Genomic DNA, 18,576 nt, shown 5'->3' on the forward strand with positions numbered 1-18,576 from the left:
ACAATATTAATATATCACACATTTAAAAATTTTACTAGAATTGTAAGTAAATTATTTTACAATAATTTCTATAAAACCGTTGCAAAAATTATTCATATTGAAAATACAGAGGAAATATATATATTTTTAAAATAGTAGAAAAACAGCTTGTGTTAGTTTGAAATCACCACTTCACTATATAGGCACGTTATTAAGAATTTCTGTCAAACATTGTGCCTTATATTTAAAGTACTAAGAAATATATTTTACAAATAACGATGCTAATAGTGAAATATTAAGAAGACAGATTCTTAATCATTAAATATTCTGAACTTAAGCTGTTTTTTTTAAATCGCTATTGCATAATTTACATTAAAATTTTATATTATTTGTGTAATAATCATTATAGATATCTTCTTTATTTTATAATCAATACATGCAATATGTAACATTACAAGTTTCATTATAGCTAAATGTGATACACAATTTGTGTCCATACAATAGAAATATAGGTGATTTTTGTTTAAGTTCGATGCACGGGTAAGTGAACATTGTAAAAATCTGCGAATGCAGTTATTTTTATTTCCAAATTACTTCCATTATTAAAGTTATTCGCCAGTCACCGCTACTATTTTCCATCCTGTAAACATATGAAAGTTTGGTATAACAACCTAAATTAAGAAATAATATTCCTTAAGTAAATTTAGACATGTAATAAACGAAGTAGTATCAACGCCGACACTTACTATTGCTAACATGCGAAAGAACAAGACGCCAGATGTTCCTGGCTTGTTTTCTGTCACGTGTCCATTAGTGATATATATATATATATATATTTGACATTTGTTAAGATTCTATTTTCAGTAAGTTATATATGTAATATCTATTCTTATTCAATTATATTGTGCAAGTTTAATGATTCCAAATATATTCTGTCCTGTCTTCAAATATAATATGCCAATATTGTTGCATAAGTAATAATAAATTTATTGAAAAAAGATTAAAAATAAATATAAGATAAAATATGTCTAAACTAAACTCGTAAAGTAAAGTGACTAAAGTCGTAAAGTAAAGACTTCTGCAGTGGTCCACTATGGTCCGTTGAAGGTGTATAGGCCAGCTGCAGCCACAATTAGAAAAATTCAATTACGAACCATACAACTTCACTTGCAGCTGTAATTCGCATTCGGAAAATCACAAACTCATTTTGATCTGATTTGAATATGTTACAATTCAGAATTGCCATTAATTAACATAAAAGCTCTCAAATATGAGGGGAAAGGGAGGTGAGGGTAAGGTTAAATTGAGTGACGTGATTTTTAGCTGTCCACTAATTTCTACTATTCTATTCTTAATTCAAAATTGGTTTTGAATATAGTATATTAGTGTTATACCATAGTATACATAGATGCTTGTCTCTGGTACAGTAACCATGACCTTTTTGAAACTTGCTCATTTGTTGATTTTCACCCTAATAATATATTTTAATGTACTCTTCTAAATAAATGAAAAAACAGTTTATGGTTTGTTTTATTTCGATTGCAGTGTAATTGAATAATAGTATAATTTGTTCTGTTTTCTCTACACCCCTTAAAATCGTTGTGATAGAATAACATGTCTATAGTCTATCAAACAAGTAAGCATGCTCTCGAGCCGTAGTTATAAAAAGAACTCGTATGAGGTAGACTGTAGTCTGCTGCCTGGATGAATCAAATATTTTAGTCGCCAAGCAACTTGTTTTTTTATATTGTTTCGGTTCTAGGTTGCGATTAGGTAGTGGAAGTACAGGAAAAGAAGCATAATATATATATTTATAACATAGAGGACAAACGAGCATGTGGCTCACCTGATGCTAAGTGAATACCGCCGCACATGAGCACCTGCAACACCAGGGGAATTGCAAGTACGTTGTCGACCTTTTAAAAAGTAATAAGCTTTTTTCTTGAAGGTTTCAATATCGTATCGGTTCGGAAATACCATTGCGGGAAGGTGATTCCTCAATGTGGTGCGTGGCAAAAAGTTTCTAGATAACCACGGAAAAGCACGGTGGAGGACCGCCATTCACCCACCCATGATCAGGTTTGTATTTTAGTTTCTGGCGGGTGGTACGGTGGTGAAACTCAGCAGCTGGTATTAATCTGAACAATTCCTCAGAACACTCCCTGTGATATATGCGGTAGGTAAGAATAATACACAGAGATGCAATATCTCGCCACAAAGCCAATGGGTCGAGTCTGTCACATAGACGTTGTTTACCAATGATTCTGGCTGCTCGGTTCTGAATGCGGTCAAATGGAAATATTTGGTATTGAGGTGCTTCCAGCCAAGAGATGAGAACAGTATTCCATATGCGGCCGGATGTGCGCCTTGTATAATTGCAGGCGATGGGCCGCCTTGAAATACCGTCTCACTCTACTGAGCACACCAAGCTTTTTTGAGGCTATTTTAGCATTGACCTCCAGATGACCGCAAAATGAACGTCACTGGATATATCAACGCGAAGGACCTCGAGATTTGGTTGTGATAAATCAGCTGTCTTTCTCAATATCAACAGCTACTTACGTACACAAGTATATACCGCAATACAGGTTAACTTATAATTATGTTTTCTAATTATAATTACAAGGATACCGAAAGCTTTTGGTGTTTATTTACATAATCCACTAGTAATACTGAAATTGGACTAATATTGTATCTGTTAATAATACCCTCTACCATCAGATGGGCCGTTTAGCTTGTTTATCATTTGAATTCTATAAAAACTACAATGTATTATATTAGAGGTATGTATGTATCTCGAAGCCTCAGAAGAATAGGGCGTAGGTGAGCTACTTCTGCTACCAAATCCTAATCTTACCAATTGTGTTCGGAGGCGTGGGGTGAGACATGGCAGTTTTATTACAGGGTAAAAGGCATGACAACTTGATTGAGGGTAACCACGTGACTCATTTTGTCTAATTTATTTTATTATGACCTTGGTGTTGATGACGTTTGTAGTGTATGTGGAAACACTAGCAGTTTATTATCTATCGTCTCGAGCCGAGCGTACACGGACCGCCGTGCGCAAGAGGGAAGGGAGTCCCTGCGCAAGCGCCGCGGAGTAAAGACGTGGAGCTATGGCTAACGAGCCGATATTACGTCGATAACAACTTACATACAAGAAGACATAAATAACAAATAAGTGAACACTATATGTGGCGACGAGGCAAAATGGATATAAACAAGGATAAGTACAAAATCATTTAATAAGATATACATATACCTACGGGTACGGAGTAATTACAAATTTAGAAGGATTATGGTGGGGCCGCACGGGGAGCGAATTATATAGACCTATACAGAAAAAACAATAGCTGGGTAACATCGGTTTACGATCGATTTGCGCCAAGTAAGTAGGTACCTAATTATAAATTGTACTTGCTATACCTATAGTGTCTCTAGCTGGTAGGAATATTCGTATTAATAATCATTGTAGTAATATGTTTACGTATATCCGTGATTTATTATTTTAATGTATGATAATGGTGTACTGCCTGCGCTGGCGTGGCACTGATGGAGTATGGTAGAATGAGCGGGGGGGATAGGATCGGTTGGCCCGTCGTGGTGGGTTCGTGTTAATTTGTCGCGATTGTTTCTGAGGGGAACCGCGTGGAGGTCCCTCTGGCGTGATACATTGTTAGCAGTGGGATTATTTTAACAATCCCATTCCTCCTTCCGTATTTCCGTGTTGAAATAAAAATCGGTAATGATTGTAGTTGCCGCTGCATGTTCGTTTCATGAGGGGACGGTGACGGTGAGATGTTTAGTGGGACATCATATTACGTGATGCAATAGACCTGTGGATATGAAATAAAATAGAGCACTGTGCGGACGACACGTTTGTTTTGCTTTATCTTTTCTAGGTGTCGATGCACTTTAATTACTTTTGGCAATAGGGCCGCCTTATTGTATTTATACAGATGTGGTGACTAGTGTTCAAATGTCACTATTTTCTTTTAGGGTATTGCTGCAAATGAAAGTGGTCTAAAGTTCCTCTTTCTAACTGTAATGATCACATGATAACCAAATATTACATTTTGTACGGCATAATATTACGATGTTGTCGGGTGATACGATATTATTACAAATGATGGTGAGCTGACAATTGTACCTGCATTATAGTACTGATGTTGGGTATTATATTTGTATATGTATATTGTTTTGTACAACAATAGTAAAATCTAAGGTGGGGTGACACACGGTTTGAGCAGTGCTTGGTGGACAATATTTATATTTGCCTTAATTGATTGCAAGTGTTGAAGTATCTGGGTAACAGTGTCCCATACATTTCGATGCGGATGAGTTGTTCGGAATACCTGCAGACTATTTTATTCTGGTATTCGAGCAGAGCCGCGAAGTAGTGTGGTTAAAATGTTTTTATTTGGATTGGATTTGGCTTTTGGATTATGTAATTTATAAATAATAATTATTAGTGAGCATTCCAATGGATGCCGGTGGGAATTGCAATTGTTTTACATAGGAAGGTTTTAAATGTAGATTAATTATTAGTTTGATATATTATGTTGGGGTCTACTATACAGGTTGTGTAGTGCAAGGTGCCTATCTACTTGTATGGCATATTTTTAACAATTTGTGCTTTGTGTTAAAATGAAGCGCGCATCTACAACTTGCGACCTAGAAGGCAATCTTTTGGTTTGGTGAATTTAGTGTCTAATGAATTTGTTGAAGAAAAACAAAAATCAACGTAGTCAAGAGGTTGAGATGCCGACTATTATATTGCGAGGAAGTGTGTCGCTAGTTATGGCCGGATGTAAGGTACAGGAGTGCTGTTTCTGTATGCGGTGTGTGGTTTCTATAGTCAGTAACACTGGAACGAGAAAAAGGATACCTAATTATGTATATAGAATTATTCTATTATTTTACAGAAAGGACAGTGATTAACTTTTAATAATAAGCTATAGTATAGTACAGTGGTGGTGAGTATGTCTTTATGGAATCATATTTAAGATTCTCTCTAATTTAAAAATACCAGTAAATTAGAAATTGCACAATAATGGTTACATGAAATAGAACTACTATTAAGTTCTGAATTATTGTACCTACTCGCCTAATGCATTATGCGGATGAGTAAAGGGGTTATTAGAGTGGAAAAAAAAAATGTTTTTATATTCTTTGAAGTTTCGGGAACATGGAATAGAATATGAATATTCTTTATTTAAAGAAGCTTGAATAAATAATAGGAATAATAGCCATAATTGCATTAATGTACCGCATTTAGTAGCTGTGGAATGGAGTTAGAGTTTGTTTTGTGATCACATGCAGACAGCGCTGACAGCTGTTTTATATGAATGTGACAGGGATGTTGGAGCGATGGGGAGTCATTTTTAATTGACAGTTAATCCAGTTGCGGCTGGAATTGTGTAGTGTCGCGATACGCGAAATAAGTGTATTAATGTGGTTTTGAGTTTTGAGATAGCTAATAGGAAATGATACCTGCTTCATTGTAGTAGTTGTAAAATATATACATGTATTTGTTTATCGTCATAGTACTGGTGTTGGTCGCTCTCTAAATACTTTGGCCGCATTGCAGGGTAGCTTAGACAAATTAGCGTGTTTTAACTTTTACATACGTACTACAGTGCAACCTCGATAAAACAAATCGAAAATATATATATATATATATAGTATATCAAGTAATTCGTTGAACTGAGATTTACTATGTTGAAGGTACGTTGGTCTAAACTTCGTTATAAAAAGGTAAAAAAAACCTGTCTAAGCCATTTCATTTCACTTGAATCTTTAACAATAGTGACGAGCAGCAGTGTTTACAAAACTTTACATTACTTTCCATCGAACAACAATTATTGTTCTACGAACAAAAGTACGTCGAAACATGTCTTGACATGAATCACATTTTATCAGATAAGAGATAAGTAGAGTTAGAGTCATACCATTGGTGGGAACATTAGATAAAGGTTTTGGGTTAAGAAAATTCCTTAGAAAGAGGTGTTTTTCCAAATTTAAAAATAAAAAAAAAAATAATAATGTCGCAATGTAAAGGTATATTTTACATCGATTCTTATGGAAAATCCAAGGGATTACAAAGAATTAGTTAAATCAAGAAAGTCGTTATATATGAGGTATATTATTGTGAATGAGGTGCGTTATATTATGGCTGCACAATTATTATTATTATTACTAGATAATAATGTAAACCATGATGCATGATAGTAACAATTACTAACAATACATTATTGGAAAAAAAAATTGTTCTGAGGATACTATTAGTATTCCCATACTTTAGATTAGAATTATTTACTGGACATTCTTGTGGAGTACATAAATCTGAAATATGTTTAATATTAGTAGTCATAAATGTATATATTGTGAAAATTAAATGGATAAGAGTGGCGTTTAATTGTGCTATAATTATAAAATTTGGTGTTTTGCAGGAGTTCATGATTTGCTTATAAAGTGACTATTGGCTCAGATGACCTTAAAGAAATTAGCAAAGGAAGAAAAACAATGAGCATAATACTAATAACCAATACTTCAAGAGGATGAATTAAGAAGTTCAATGGATTATAATGACGGTGACAATGGCATTGATATTCTAAAAAAGGAGCTACAGAGGTAAGGTAGACTGGGCCGTCAAGCATTAAATTGCGTATTGACGGACAGGTTGCATTAAATTGCGTTGGCTGGGCCATCAGGCATTAAATTGCGAACTGATGGACAGATTGCATTAAATTGCGTTGGCTGGGCCATCAGGCATTAAATTGCGAACTGATGGACAGATTGCATTAAATTGCGTTGGCTGGGCCATCAGGCATTAAATTGCGAACTGATGGACAGATTGCATTAAATTGCGTTGGACTGGGCCGTCAAGCATTAAATTGCGTATTGGCGGACAGGTTGCATTAAATTGCGTTGGCTGGGTCGTTAAGCATTAAATTGCGTATTAACGTCCAGTTTGTGTTAAATTGTCTTTGGCGGGGTCATCAAGCATTGTATTGTGTATTGATGAATGGTGTCCTATTCATTAAAGGTAAATTGATAGAATGTTGCATTAAATTGCGGGTGAATATAAGTAATAAAAAATTGCCAGTTTTAATGCATATTAATTATCGGAGTGAAATGGAGCGGATTCAGTAAAATATAATAAATCAAAAGTCATAGTACACAAATTAATTTTGGTCGAAAATATAATTTCTATAACTTATATAATTGTCGATTGCTGGAGTACGTAGAGTCGCTGTGGTGATATATGTGGTATATGTCGATCGCTCAAAGACTGGTCTGACAACCTTTCCTAATATTTTAGCACTGAATTAATGCAGGTGATAAGAGAGATAATTTTGTACGATGAAGAATGGTTATAGTTATACCCAATTAATACTACATGGACTGATATCAGATGTGTAGACAGAATATAGTGGAAAGTCGTTTGCAATTGTTGATGCAACTCTTGATATAATAATAATATTCTGGTATACCACCACAGGACCCATCAATATTGTATGGAATGATAATAATAAATAGTGGGGAGTTTTGAAGAAATTCCAGATTATGTTTAGATAATCAGTATTCAAATGTACATGATAAAGAAAAATACTACATGTAAATAACACATTGCATGAGACAGATAGAATGGAAAAAAAAATATATAAGTATTTACCGTAAACCTACAAAATATAAAGTAGTGACTACTATGATAAAGATATTCTGGTCATAAACATACAACATTTTTTCAGAAGTGCTTTATACTAATCTTACATAATATTACACAATAACAAAGTGGAATAACGATTATATGAAAACAAATATAAAAGAAGAAAGGTGAAGTATGTGAAACACAGAGTAAATTGGAGTTAATATATAAATGTAATTTATATTCAAAAGAGGAGGAAAAATCACGGTGCTGGTTACGCTGGAAAGGCCAATCGCACTAGAGGCATTCGGCTTATGTGTGGCAGTATAGTGTCAAAATGAGTCCACCATCGTTGTAACGTAGCACACATGCCTCCAAGGAACAAATACCTAATAGAGTGGATTGATTCATGCTTGAAAAGAAAATAAACTTAAAAAGGAGAGAGATGTAGTGTATGTGGAAACACTAGCAGTTTATTATCTATCGTCTCGAGCCGAGCGTACACGGACCGCCGTGCGCAAGAGGGAAGGGAGTCCCTGCGCAAGCGCCGCGGAGTAAAGACGTGGAGCTATGGCTAACGAGCCGATATTACGTCGATAACAACTTACATACAAGAAGACATAAATAACAAATAAGTGAACACTATAACGTTTCTATAGGTATTGGTTTGTTTTAATAAGGGGTTTCAGCAATAGCTCACTTAGTAATAACTAAGTGTTTATTACTGTAGCACTGCGAACAAACAGAGATCTATTGTGCTCGCCCTTTTTTTAGTGTTCGCGTCTGTTTTGGACATAGGCGTCCAAAACAGACGAGAATTGAAAGATATTCTTAGGAGCGATGGTTTTTATCTTATCAGGATAGGGTACTTTTAATGGAGGTATATCGTTTATGCATGAGTGAACTACAACCACATAGGATGTATAGAGGTGCTTCTTCTTTAACATGTTGAAATTTGTCAATCTTTGTTCAGTTAAGTTTGCCATATTTTTATCACCTCACCACTATAGCATTATGTATGATATGATTTGGCGTCGCTACTTAATATATTTGTTTCCTGTAATATCTAGGTAGAGAGTGTATAGGTGTAATAATTGTACTATTTTAGTACGTTTACTTGATAGTATGCCCAATGGGTTATTAGTAATGCGTATATTCGACGCGGAGTGGTGGACTGACTTTACACTGAACTTAAATCTATGTTATTTAGAGAAGTACTAATGGAAGGGTGCCGTGTGTTGACAGAAATATTCCAAGTGTAGGTACAGTGTATTAGTATACTGTTAAGTTATTAGTTTGAGATAACTCAGCCTAATGCATGCTGGCACGTTACAATAGAACTCAGGGCCCTTTTTGGCGATTTTATGCCCCTAACTTTGCCAGCAGGTGAGCATTTTCATTGCTCTCAATATTTGAACGGGAACCCATTTTTACGTAATATTCCTGCTTCCTGCATAGCAAGATATAGTGAAGTGCTGGTATAGATGCTTAACTGTCCGATAAATTACATCCAAACATCTTATTATGGCGTAGGTTTCTGAGAGAAAGATTGAAACTTATTTTAGATTTTCTGTCTGTGAATCAAACTCCATTTAAGCATTATGATTTTTTAATATTACAATTCTAATAATGAAGTAATAAATAATTAACATTACAATTATCAACTACGCCGAGGTTGACTTAAGACTTGTATTTGACTAAGAATATTGGAGAGTTAAACATCTTCATTTTTATAGTATTTCTTTTATTGTTTGCCTATATTGTTACTAGTTTATTTTTCCTTTACTTTGTGAAATATTTACGTCCAGTTATTAACTAATTATGATAATAGGAGTGTGTGAAATAAAACATCAGTTTTACTTTATTGAATCATTTATACAATTTTTCGATTTACAACTTATATGAAAACAAATTCATACTTACAGCATAGCACTGTTAACTCAAGTATACAAATTGGAAAAAATTCCTGACATACCATGGGAGAATAGAAAGTGTTCGAATGGTTTGGACGCAAAGACGCAGAATAAAATCATAACACTGTAAGTATACATAGAAAGAGATTGCATTAGACTAACTTTTAATAATTTTATTTTATTAAAATTTGGCATAAATTATTTCTAAGACAAACAAAATATGCTGTTATTCCACCTAATCAAACGTGGGGCATCAAGCACGATCTATGGAATAACATCTACGCTTGAGAAGCTATGTGTTATGACTTATTTAAATCCTAATATTATAAAAGCTGATTGCCAGAATATTATTACAAATTTGAGAAATTTACACAGTAGAATCCGCTCATAATGACATCGTAAGGGAATAGAAAAATACATCATACAATTGGATGTTATACAAAGCATAATGTTAGAAAATAAACAACACCGTATTTTTGTTTGCTATTTAATTAAATAGAGAGAATGTATGTATGTATTAATAAAAATAAATTACACTGACAAAATAGGATAGGATATATGAGTCACTATAAGCGAAGTACATTATATCCGAATGTTATTATTCAAGAGTTTTCTATGAATACAATAATAAACATTGAAATGCAATTACTTGGTTAATATTGGCGGAATTAATAACACATGGATTCCACTGTAACAGAATCTAATAGTATAAAGAAAATTATTTCCAATATAAAGGAAAGTAGGGTCTCACGTCCAAACTATTTATGTTATCAGAATATTAAAACATCTACTGTATTATATAGGAACGCGTTCTGTAGGCAACGGGCAGAAAAAGGCCTGTTGCACGCTCCCAGATAACGAGGCTCCACATTAAGCACAATTCATTATGTATACATATTAATTGTAACTGTTTTTATCTGAAACATGTAGAGCCATTACAACTTCATTACATTTCTGATGCAGTTCCCTACGCAAACATCACAATATTAAAAAAAAATTGATCACCGGCTGTAGTGATATGAACCTTATTTACACTATGTGTTAATACATGTGTGTGTTAACAATTTACAGTGTCACTAGCCGCGGGATCAATGTCGTACGAATCGAGTCATCATACGCTTTGTAATGCTACTACGGACCCTGTGAACGATTTTGAGTATTTTCTAATAGTCTCAAACATCATTCGTTGTGCAACCACGCTGTACTTGTTCTAAAAGTAAGGCAACTTAGCTATTGTTTTCTTGTTTTCTTTCTCTGTTGAACAAAATCCTGTCTATTTGCGAAATGTTTTATTTATTAAATTAATACATTCTGTACCTAACCTTTTTTCGTCCAGAAGAAAGGTTCTCAAACGTCCTAAATTCCTCCTCCTAACCTACGATACTCTGCGATACAGGATGGTGGCACGTTTAAGAGGCCGATGCCTTACAAGATTGTCCAACCAATTCTGCTTAATATATCTCTGGATACTATGTTCCATAACGCCCCCTTTCATACAAAAGACCGTAGATTTAAAAATCGTAAAATCTACGGGGCAACCCAACCCTCGAGAGACTCGTGGAGGAGGAGCATTCCCTACTAGCAACCCTTTAATTTATTTTCATTTAATAGTTGCCTTTCCATTCCTTTTCACACTTGCAAACCCTGATGTTTATATATATATTACTATATTTATCTATATCACACGATGTACAATCTTGAGCACCAAGTTACTGGAGTGTTCTAATTTCTCTTCCCTTCCCAACAATATAACGTTCTGATTCCTTCGCATACCCCATACCTATGTGTGTAGAGGAGTGAACAACGTGGTTGACAACATTTTTAACATTTACAATCACCAATACAATTATCCAAAATAGATATTCAACAATCAGAACTCTTACAACCATAGGACTACATACAAATACAGAGTGTAAGCGTCGCCAATAGTTCTATCTTGAAAGTGGTATTCGTCAAAATGAATATGAATAATACGAAAAATATTGTTAACATCACCACTCACAACTTACAGTGATATCGACATTATTGTTATTACACTTATCATGTTTTTATGTAACGATTAACACTTTCTAGACCGAGTATTGGGTAAAATGGTTTTATCCATGTATGTGTCAGTAATATTGCAAGTTGTAATGATTGTTGTTCAATATTAAATCAATTATCAAAACCTTTGTAGAGTCCACAATTAACTTTAGCACATTCACATTTTAATATTTGTTACACATTAAAATTTAAAAATAAAATGTTTACATAATAATTTGCTGTCTTAATAATTAATTTGGCTTTAGCTGGCTAGTTCGTTTATAATTATACATAGGGTTCCGTAGTGAACACTACATCGGCGTCACCTCACTTTATTAACTACCTCCCATATTCATAATAAGTTAAAACTTCTTGCAAACCTATTCCAATTATTAAAGTATTAAGTCACTTTCTTTCTAATGATGATAATAGCTGGTGAAACAAGGACAGTACCTATAGTTCAATAGCTAAAACAGGTTTATAAGAAGTTTCTGTTGTTATGAATATGTTAGTAAAAATGCATAATCTAAAAAATAAATTATCGTGATAATAAACTAATAATGTCGACTTACACAGGTCTATGCATGGAATCGCTTACTAATTGTACACTAAGTATACGGCCCTCAATATTAGGAAGTACAATTTGATGAATTCGGAAACCTTCACATCTGAACTACGTGACAGATAAATAGATCACATAATCAATATATGATAGAATAACTGGTCAACTTTCTTAAATCAATTAATGTTATCTTTCATATCTTTTATATGAAAGTCATCATTTAATTTATTTAATATATAAATCAATTAATGGTTATCTTATATTTCGTTTATACTATTTTAAAATCTTAAAGTTTGAAACCGCTGTGTGAGAATACTGTAATACAGTCTCTCATAAGCGAAGGGATCTGTTTGTTATGAGAACAAATGCCCTCACTGTAAACAAGGCACCCTGTATAGCAGAATATGGAAAACATGGTGGTTAAATCTTGTAAATTTAGCTACGATGGTTAAAATGACCTGTTTTTATACCACTATATTCATTAATCACTGATGCCTCCATTACCATCCCATCACAATTGACAAAAAATACCTTATTATTAGATTCATTCTGATAACTAAACCACATTAAACAACTAAATAAATATATTTGCCCCAAACTAATTTCAATTAACTAGTATAACAGGTAGGTATTAAACATGTGTAAACTTGTTTAAAATACCATTTTTGTGTGTGAAACTTACAACAAGCAGGTCCACCAAAACATTTGTCGCTAAACATATCACAAACAACATGCCTAGCCATGTATCGGTGGCACTTGGTGTAAGGAGCCGTAATTGTATCAACAGGATACGTTACGACAGGCAGTATGCGAGCCTACAATAGAAAGTCGACCATTTATTCTCACTTAAACTATTCAGGGTCCTAGTCCCTATAATATATCCAGAGTATATAATATAATTTAGAATTGACTGTAATGAGGTTGTTATGGAAAATTATCCGTATGAAGATATAAAAAGAATAATAAAATGATACATATAAAATAAAAAAAAACACATCCAATGAAAATGAAAATATCAAGAAGTAACAATAATAATAGGAACGTTTCGACCACAAACAATTTAAATAACGATGTAATAAAATACCATTTCCACCAAACGTTTATAATAAAATGTCGCATACAGAAGTGCACACGAGATTTACACGTGTAGGTGGAAACAGAGGACAATAGCGTAACAATATAGTAAATATTATCTAAATGTTAGAACATCTAATCAGGTTAGGACCCAGAACATTGTGTTTAAGTCTGTCAAATGTGTCCGTTGTGCCCGCGATGGTACCCTAGACAAAATATAATCCTCGGAATGTTTACACTTAATTAATGAATCCTGTTGGCCAATCAGTTAACTTATGTTACATTAACATACTATTAGGAGCTAGAAAATGCCTTTTACCATTACACCTATTCATCTAATAATACTGGATGGATATTAAATACAATAAATTTTCGCGAAAAATTCAGATTATTTCATAAGATCTCATTTTTTTTTGTAAGTATACTAATCGAAAAGCTCCTTAATATTATAAATCCTTAATGTAATATCATTGTAAGAGGATTATGTAATTATGTATGTATTTAAGAGTTCGCTCCTTATATTAATTAGGTGATGAAATTATATAAATAGTGTCAATATTATCCAAATAACTGTTAAGCTCGTAGCAAATATTAGCGTACTTAATCATTTCATTACCGTTATATATTAGGCTGCGCGCACGCACGCCACTTTTCGTGTCGGTGATCGGCAATTTTTAGGTGTTTGAACCATACAACAATCGCTAAAATGTGATGCAGGCACAAAAAAGACAATCCCGACATTAAAAGCAACCAGTGTGCATGCTCTTAAAAAATAAATTACGATTGGTTGTAAATATTATAATTACCGAATACCGAATTTTTTCAAAAAGTCTTTTACTGTTCAAATCTAATTAGGCAGTTTCGAAATTATTTTAAAATAAGAATTTATCTTATAAATATTTCTCTTAAATTACAATAGGTATTTAAAAAGCTAACTTTGATATTGACGTCAAATAACGTTATTAGAAAAAAATTCATAAAGATAACTTCGATCAACAATAGTTGTTTAATCGAAGATTGTAAGCAATTATATTCAATTTCCAATTTTATTAAAACGAACTTTCACTTAAATACGCGATATATCGCTTTTAAATGTCAATATATAATATAAAGATTTTACATTTAAACAATAAACAATTTCAAGATATATCAATGCTAATTTAATATCCAATTGAGTATGTGATATATAATTCAATTAATAATGAACACGCTTCAACCTGGACGGAGAGGGGGGCAAGTGAAAAAAAGTAAATTTAGCTACAAGGACAAATTCGATCACAACATAGCATTTGGTACGTTGTTGTTGTTAAGCTTAAAAATGTTAGCTACATTAGCTGTCTAGACGGGCGAACAATGTACCAAGAGCGTATTGTGACGATGTGGTGCTGTTAAGAATGAGAAAGCGAGGCGAGTCCCGAAATATATAACTAGGTCCCAATGCAGGTTTCCAAATTCATACAATCGCAACGTCCACAACTGCTCCTAGCCGAGTAAATAAGCAAAATAGATATCTAAAATCAACTTTAGATATACCACACAATGCTAAAAGTTTGCAGATATCACCTAACTATAAATCTTAAAATAAATTGAATTTAATTTACAGATAAAATTACCGTTTACAGTTGTTACTAGAGACTGTATTAAATACAGTCTGTTATACATAACGGACATTTTCAGACTTCTTAATAAATTTTAAATTTGCCAACTCCATCCTAACTACAAGATTGATATTAGTCAAGTAAATAGAAAACGTGATTTCTTCAGCGAAATCTATGTGGGTTTATCTATCTACGATATTTAATTCATATAATAAATTTAATGTAAATCAAAAAAGGTCGAGAGTTTCGTGTAGCGGAGCTTGTTAGTAATAGGGGTGGGAGGGAGGGGGGAACTGAAATTAACTACGGTCGCACCGGGCCCGTATTACGAGTGCTATCTCGTGCCACGCGTCTGTGCACTTAATACGTACCAGCACATCACACAAACAATATTGTAACAACTAATAATACTGAGCGAAAATTATAATACGCCATAATGAACGCGGCGTAACTACAATTTTGGCCAACATGAGTAATTCACAAATACTTCACAAGATTTGTTCGGGTCTGACTGTCGTGCAATCGGGCACACGCAAACTATCTATCTGTAATGTAGTCACGCCCTAAGGACAGGTTGGTAACGAGATCTAAAGACATTTTGAGCGCTTTCACACGTGTGTGTTAAACTATTTACTCCTACCACAATCTGGATTGAGGGTAAAATACGCGACAAGATCGTTTAGCGATGAAAGTACTCGTATAGATGCCTACCTAGTCCTGCTAAATTCAATCAATATAGAAAGATTAAGTAGATTTAAGATTATACCATACCTTCAATAACTAATTCGGAAAATATTTTCAACAAAAGATTACTTTGCATCATCGCGCAACACAACATGCAACATCGTAATGTAAAATATAATGACAATATATTTAGATATACTGTCTTAATAATCGTAACAAGCAATAAAGTCACGCTGCCTCTTACTAAATCACAGAAACATAAAGAACGTTGGCATATCTAATATTGTACCGAGCGGGCGTAATATAGTATCCATAGCGCATTAACTTTATTCGCCCAAGAAAAATCCCATTACGCACACGAATTTCCTAACCCTTACATTTCTTATGGCTTGGAATACGAATTCTGACTCTTGTTTATACAGTCACCTAAGAATTACTAATAATTTGCCTCATCAATTTGTCACAGTGGTCTAACTGATCTAAATTCATTTTCATTCTCTCAGCTTATAACTTTAGCACAGATTGGAGCATCATTCCATTATCAGAGGCTATTAGTATTGCGCACTGCTAATATCATCATCCCTATATAAGGCAATCACCACGTGATTCCCTGGAAATCATCGTGGTTTATTTTCTTGGTGATAACCAAATGACCTAAGTTCATTCTTATCCTAATCTTCCACATGCGCCTGCCATATACCTTTCTCTAATGCCGTCTAATACCGTCATATAAATTAAAACGATAGAGAAGATAGATTACATAAAAAAAATATTAACTGGTTTTAAAAAATCCTTTATCTATTGCACGTTATATTTTGGTGAGTGACATAGGCTGGCCTTTGATTAAAAAAGAAATAGAGATCGTAATTACTTGTGAACTATAAAAAAGATAAGAAAAAAAAGATTAAAGCCAACTCTCCTGCGCTTATCTTTTATATTTCTGTGACATCAACTGAAACACGATCGAGTTGCAGTGTTGCAGTTGCGCGGCACAGCATAACGCCAGTTAGTCACGGGTCCCGAGTGCTATTCAACCGAAAAATTGTGTAACATCATGTTTTTATACACTACATTAAACAGATAATGATTATATTGTAACATTGAAACATCTAAGTTTTGTTGCAACAGCCTCGACTTCCCCTTCTTTATATTATTATGTCATGGTATCGTGCAGACATTTGAGAGTTGTTATGTTTGCTGCTTTAGTTATACTGACTGTAATTCCTTCAAAATTATAGATATATTTGTAATTTCGGAAAAATGATTTCTCCGTATAATCAGCATAACTATTCTTCATTATTTCCAACTTATTTATAAGCTTTTCTCTTGCATTATCCGACGATAGAAATTGTAGGCCTATATTGCAAGCAATATTTGCCGCTATGATGTTAGCTGTGTAGGTTACATTAGACAAGTCGCATATTGTTTCTACAAATTCTTTTGTTATGTCTAAAAATTGATTACTGCTGTTTTTATATTTAAGTGTTCATTGAGCAATGTTTATTTATATCCGATATTCCACTTTGGTGGAACAAGTGCCAACGAATCGTTATTTATTAATTTTGTGGTTTAATTTCGGTACAAGTTACAAGTATATGATATTAATGAATTGTTATTTATAAGTCCACAATAACGTTACGTATATGCAACTTGTTTAATGTGAAATTGTATTAAATTTGCAGCGTATTTTCTTAAGAGGAAGATTGAATGCTAATAATTATAAAATGTATATGGTGTACTACCCTCTCACTATAGTGAACACGCGAATTTTTGCAGGAACGGTGGCATAATATCATATATCGCATACATAAATCTTTGCAAAGCGTTCGTCAACGTCTTCGTGTTAACTATTGACTTTGATGGACTTTCTATTACAGTAGAAAATTGCGCGTACGTAGTTATGCTGTGTTATTACAGACGGAGTATTCCTGCACTTCACTTCTTCACGATTAGTGAGATCGCAGTGGAAGATACAGTAAAATGAATACAATTAGTTGCTACGTTATGAGATATTGACAAAATTGAAGGCTTAAGGTTCAAACTAATGATAATATACTCGTATACTACTGCGTGCTATTACGCGAAATGGGAAAAATATAATTCGTTCTTCCCCCTAAGTGTTGTAAGCTTTTGCGAACTAACACACATATCATACGTACCGTATAGATGAATAATTGGTACACTGGTGGGCAAAACAAAGAAACGTATCCTATATGTATATATAGGTACAGGATGCGTTCCTCTGAAGTTAAAATTATCGCGTATTAACTATATTAATGTCGACAACATTGACGAGTTTCGAAGAATATACGAATTGGCCATGACATTATTGTGTCCAAGTCAGTCAGTGTAAGGAATGCTCTAGTTTAAAATTGGGCAGTGGAACGCAATCCTCGTTCGAATTCCTTCTTTATTCTTCGAACCTTCACACACCATGTAATCTTCCAAACATTACATATCATACGCTTACTTCAAGCCCAAATTCCATCTGAAAGTGATACGTTAACTAGTCTGTTATTCTATAAAGTCTATGACTACGCGTAGCCACTGCCTTGCAAAATTGACGATGGTACGGTCAGCGTCAAAAAAATTAATGCCCAGTAAAGGGGCATGCACTTAATTCTAATTAGTTGCTATACCTACACTAATCTATAAATAGGGCATAAATACCATGTCTTTTCACTAGATGTTATACGCTATGAAATGTGTATTAATGATATGACGAAAAATATTACGATGTACATTAAATCTACTACATAAACATTAGATTTATAATCCATTACACAACGACTATTTACGGGCAGACTGACAAAAGATGCTTTCATTTAAATATAAGAGGGCAACGGTGAAACTCATAAAAATAATACGTTTATACTGGAATGGGGCATCCCATTCTAATTACTTGTCCTGTCCTAGAGCGAGGGCATAGGGCAACCCTGGCCTCCTGAGCTGCTGCATTTCAAGCCAATAATCCTCTCCATTGCAGTGCTGTCTTCCCTCATATCCCTTCCCGTACCGACTTCCTTTATTTACTTTCAAATTGCCTATACCTTATGTCCTTTTATCCTTACCCTTTCCTGACTTATCGTAGGT

This window comes from Achroia grisella, unplaced genomic scaffold (genome assembly GCF_030625045.1).
Source record: "Achroia grisella isolate CSIRO2021 unplaced genomic scaffold, CSIRO_AGI_Agris_v1 utg874, whole genome shotgun sequence".
In the NCBI taxonomy this organism is placed as follows: domain Eukaryota; kingdom Metazoa; phylum Arthropoda; class Insecta; order Lepidoptera; family Pyralidae; genus Achroia; species Achroia grisella.